General features: G+C 45.7%; 1 pseudogene; it reads left to right on the top strand.

Annotated features, from left to right (window-relative positions):
• The first annotated feature begins 4,163 nt into the window (after nucleotides 1-4,163).
• LOC121164474 lies at nucleotides 4,164-4,556 on the top strand (annotated as a pseudogene).
• Nucleotides 4,557-5,837: the final 1,281 nt, after the last annotated feature.

Here is a 5,837-nt window from a genome sequence, read left to right as displayed (position 1 = left end):
CCTCTCTCTGTGTGTCCCTGTGCCCTTCATCATTTGTTTTTCATTCATGCTAACGCCGTAAACTCAGACTTCATCAACAGACTTACAATACATCAAAGCGGTTCTTGGAATTTCTTGATGGAACTTCATCAAACACAAACCAATTGATCTTCAGTGAAAGCTGGAGAAAGGGAAATCTTCCAACGAGCGGTGTTGCTGCAAGGATGCAGCAAAATGAACCAGGACACAGATTTGATGTTTCTCCCCAAAACCAACTCAAATGGATTATGGAAGTGGAACTAGCACAGAAGTTCTTGAAAGTCTAAAAAAAAGTCTATCGGATGTTGAAGTTAACAATGGGTTGATTGACAGCACCACAATCACAAACCATTGAAAGACAAGTACAGATATATTGGATTGGGTGAAGTGGACAATGTTTGCTCTGCAAAAGGCACCTGTAAGAGGAAGGAATCGTGTGGAGGAAGGAACAAGTGGAAGGAATCATGAGGAGAGTTCTAGAAACTTATGGAGAGCACACGTTATGAGAAATCTGTCCATGGATCCCCACGTTCGCAACAAAAAACATGAGTGTTTTAACTCTCTTTACCCCATGAACTTTTTGAAGTACTTCTTTGAAAATCATTCCTCTGATGAAGACTTGTATTCAGTATATACAAAGTCAGAGAAATCTGAGCAAAACCGAACAAAAGCAGTTTTGGGTTATTCACACACACACACACACAAACACAAAAGAAATAGCCATGAGTTTATCCCACTGTAAAATATGATTATGTAGCTAGGCAGGAGAGGAGAAGCACATCTCCAATGCAAAACAATTGCAAATACTTTCTTTTTGTGGTTTTATACATATACATATACAGATATGTATATGTGTATTTACATATATATATATATATATATTCATCTTATTTGAAAGACAGGCAGACAGTGAGAGATCTTCCATCTGCTAGTTTACTCCCCAAAGGCCTGCAACAGTTGGGGTTAAACTCCAATCAGGTCCTCCATGTGCATGGGAGGTCCAAGTACTTAAGCCATCATGTGCTTCCCCCACACCCTCCTCCCCAGCAGGTGTGCATTTAGCAGGGATCTGGATTGGATGTAGAATGGATGAGATTGAACCTGTCACTCCAATTTGGGATACTGTACTGAGTACCTGACAATGTCATATGTGAAACAAGCCAGGGGATCACGGTGTGTCTTATTCTGCGTTACCTTGAGAGGCAGCATGCTGGTTTCCTCCCGTTTGATTAATAATTCTCCTGTCGAGGCTCATTCTTGAGTCTAAGTTGAACCCTTACTGCTGCCTAATTCTATTTCTTAAAGAAGGGAAATAGCCCCTGATTACTTCAGTAGTCATGCATGTACATGCACAAAGATTGCGACCAGGGATGGGCACGTGGCCTGGCAGTGAAGATGCCACTTAGCATGCCCATACCCCACATCAGAGTACCAGGGTTCGATATCCAGCTCTGGTTCCTGACTCCAGCTTCCAGCTCACACAGACCCTGAGAGGCACCCATGATGGCCCAGCTGATTGGATTCCTGCCACCCATGTGGGAAACCTGGGTTGAGTTCCCAGCACCTAGCTTTGGTCTCATCTGCTCCTAGTCATTGCAATTTGGGAAGAGAGCTGGCAGATGCGACTGTTCTCTTTCTCCCTTATTCTTGCTGGTCCTTCTGCTTTCAAGGAACTTAGAAGAAGGAGGAGGAGAAACGAAAGTAGTAGTGTCAACACAGGAGCCTGGAATCTCTGGTTCAGGGCTCAATAGTGCCTTGAGTTTCATACTCTGAGAAGTTTCCTGCATGACAGTTCAGTCACATTCTCTCTCCAGAAAACTCTGTCTGGATCTGCCACACACACAGCTGGAATCCCGGGGTGCAGACAGCTTCTGCTCAGACCAACACCTCCCGAAGGAGCCAAACTAGCATATGGGAGCACCTCACTGGATCTCTGGGATCGGGAAGTGCCGCACTGTACAACTGTGCTCACATAATGAGTCGAGACCCACTGCCTCCTCCTGCACCTCTCACCAGGACCACTGACCCAAGAAAAAGGGAAACATCTCATCTGACAAAGAAAAAAGGCACTGCAGGTATATCTTGCCAAGAGAAAACTACTAATGAGATCAAGATGCCAGGATCTTGGCTCGGCATCAGCCAAAATACGTTCCTCATTGTCAGAGTGAGTTGGTAGCAGGGCGCTTGTCAAGGGAAGGACAGCTTCAAGCTGTTGCTAAGTCAGGACTGACAAATGTTTCTCCAGCTGTTTTCTGTGCTCATCTGGGAAGACTGAAAACAGCCGCCCCATGATCTCTCTTCCTTCGCATCTCCACTCTTGCCTCCCCTGCACCAGCAACTCCGACAGGTGAAGTGGTCATCGTGCCTTAGCCAGCGGTGGACAGCACCTGCGTCCCTCTGCAACCAGCAGTTTTGTGAGGGAGTCTTTGTTTCTCCTGACATGAACCTGTGAGAGCTGGCCGGTCACACAACCCCTCTGAGCTTCAGTGTCATCCTAAGCAGGCTCAGACACAAATGAAGACTCTGGTGCTTAGATGATGGGCTGGGGGCCTCACAGAGGTTGATGTTAAATGCCATGATTAACTCTCTGCTTTGGAATGTTCACTTCCCTTCTCCGATTGACTGTTTTTAAGTTCTGCCTCCTCCATTTGAGATCCAGCTGCCTGCTAACACACACCTGGGAGCCAGCAGGTAGTGACTCGGATGCTGGACTCCTGTCACCAGAAGGCAGTTCCAAGCTCCTGGCTTCAATCTGCCTCAGCCCTGGCAATTATAACCACTTACAGCAAATGGATGGTTCTCTCTCTTTCTCTCTCTCTGTCTTCCTCTCTCTTTCTCGCTCTCTCCTCCCTCCCAATAAATAATTCTTACCTCTAATAAATTTACTTTCAGTAAATAAATCTTTGAAAAGAAAACTTCCCAAAGGTGTTTCACAGCCAATGCCTACACAAAGGCAGCTTCATCAATCATGGTGAGTAGACACTGAATACCAATAGTCCCTACTGGAACTGCTGAGTATTGACAAAGTATGATGGTTGTATGACTACTTAGAGCTAAAGCTGACACTCTTGCTGCGCTCCAGTCTGGGAACTCTGCTGTCCTTGCTCCATTCACACAGGTGTACATGTGTGAGCATGCATGGCAGCTCATGTGAGTCAACCAGGAAAGTGGTGGAACCATGGTCTCTTCTCCCTAGCATCTAACAGGCACCTGCCCTGGTCACAGACAGGCCTGCTAGGGGACAGGTGCCTGCCATCACTGTCCTGTGGCCCTTGTCTCTGAGGCAGGTGAGAGTGAAACACTGTGTTCCTACCAGGACTGTAAGGACACTTGGGCTTTGAGGACCTTGGGTGAGACACCTCCACAAAAGGAATTGTATCAATTCCCACCAATTTACTGCCAAGCTATGGACCACTAAATAGCATATACACATGTATGTATGTGGATAGTCACTAACACGGCACACACATTTGCTCAGGTGAGCCAGCCGGGACAGTGGTAGGTAAATTCCAGCTCCCAGTTCATGTGGCTAAAGGGGAAAATGGTAGAGTTTTAACTTTCATTTCCTTTGAGTTTTGTGCACTCCTTCCCTCCCACATTTGCTTTTAAAAGCCCAATCGATAACCAATATTCTGTTCCTGTGGGAGTTTTTCCTGTGCAGAAAGAAACCACAGCACAATTATCTCGATGCTTCGGAGAAAGGCGGAAGATGCAGGAAACGAGCAGACATAGATGGGCAGACAGCATATGCAGAGACCCATGCAGTCAGGCACATATGGACCAACACAGACACAAACATACACACACATGCATATAAACACACACGTACATATACATACCACCATGCATAGAGACATGCAGGCAAATGCCCCGCCCCCACCCCAACCCCACACAACAAATACGCAGAGACCCTGATCAAACCTCAGTGCAAGCCACGCCCTCCAGAACAGGTGACATTACAGGTGGTGACACCTGCACCACTCCCCAACCCAGATCCCTATCCAGTGCAGCAAAAGGGCTCTCGAAGCTCTGGGGTAAAGCAGACGCAGTGGCAGGGGAAAGTGACAAGCTGCCCTTTGTTGTCGGTCAGGGACGAGGGCCAGGCGATGCTCCCAGCCAGCTGCCCAGGATCACTGGCCACCAACATGTCAGCTGCCGGCGCCCGAGGCCTGCAGGCCTCCTACCACCCGCTCCTGGATAAAGTGGAGTTGATACTGCAGGGGTAATCGAGGCCATTGCATAACCACCCGGCAGGTCCCCAGACAGTTTTCTTCTAGGCCCCCGATTATGAAATGGGGGTTGCTGTGTGTTGGACTGGCCGACATGGCTAGACCTGCCGACAAACTCAGCACAGTTCAATCTGCTGCTTTGACGGCTACAGGGTTTATTTGGTCAAGATACTGCCTAGTAATTATCCCCCAAAACTGGAGTCTGTAGTTAACTTCTTTGTGGGAGCTGCAGGTACCTCTCAGCTCTTCCGCATATGGAATTATACCGAAGAACTAAAAGGTAAAGCAAACCAGCAAAAGAGTTCCTGACCAACTGAGCAGTCTAGATATGGACATGAGCACTGGGACCTATTTGATTATTGATAAGGCTTTGCTAATTGTGCTTTATTTAAGATGGCACCAAAAAAAAAAATTCTAACTGGAACTGCTAGCTACCGCTTGATCCAACAGTAAAATAAAGGAAACTTTTAATAACAATTACTCTAAATATGACTGAAAGAATTTAACTGTGCATGTTAGTAGCACTTTTTTCTACCATTTATAGATAATAATAAATCATAATGGATCATACATAAACAACAAAAAAGGATGGCCACATCCTGAATCAGACTGCTGGGTTCAGGTCCTAGCTCCATCAATCACAGCAGGTGATACCCAGTTAACTCAAGTCCCTGTCAAACTAATTCCTCAACCAATATAATGGAAGATCCTAGGAAAGGCTCATGGCACAGAGCAGGCATCCTGGATCCACCATCCCTAACACGGAAAATCAGAGTCCACTGTCATGGAGAATGGCAAAACTGAGCTCAGACGCCCTAGGTAAAAACCATGCAGCGAAGAATATTTAGTTTACCAAGAAAAAGAAGAGAAAGTGCTCAGGCCAGGGTAGTGAAGTTCTTGGTTTTATTGTCATTTCTTCAGTGCCACATGGGTCATGCACTAGCATCAGTTTTGACAAGAAGGTTTTTGATGTTCTTTTTCATCACTTTAACAATGCAATGGTAATTCTGTAGCACGTTATTTAGCTTCGTATTGATGAAAATGTTCTGTTTTTCTCCCTGTTGTGGACTGTGTCCTCTGGCTCCTTATTTAAGGGGATGTGTAATACAAGAGTAGCAGAGACTGGCATGTCCAGATGTGGAGACCTAGAGCAGAGCATCTCTCTGCATCCAGACCAAAGACGGACTCCCAGTGAAACAGTTGAAAATACCCTGACAGTAGGATGCTGGACCCTCTGACTTTGCCCATGTCTAAAGTGTCAGGAAACACTTCAATAGTGGAATGATGGACTTATGATTGTTCATGTAGGACCACCCATTGTAATCCTAGAGGGGAAATCAATCAAGGGGAGGAGGTTTGGGAAGACAGGCAATCTCACAGCCTTTGGAACTGTCTCATAAAGCAACAATAATAATCGCATATATATATATATATATGGGGAGAAAGAAGTGGAAAGAAATTAGTAGGTTGTTACTTCATACGTCATACACGTATCAGGAGGATTTTCTCTTCCCGAACCTCTGTTATGAATACTTTGAAAGCAAATGTGTGCCTCAAAATATATTTAAACATATTTAAGATTTATCCCGC

This window comes from Ochotona curzoniae, unplaced genomic scaffold, assembly GCF_017591425.1.
Source record: "Ochotona curzoniae isolate NIBS_2020 unplaced genomic scaffold, NIBS_Ocur_1.0 contig_78, whole genome shotgun sequence".
NCBI lineage: Eukaryota > Metazoa > Chordata > Mammalia > Lagomorpha > Ochotonidae > Ochotona > Ochotona curzoniae.
Note: the sequence above shows the minus strand (reverse complement) of the source record. Positions and strands in the feature narration are given on the sequence as shown.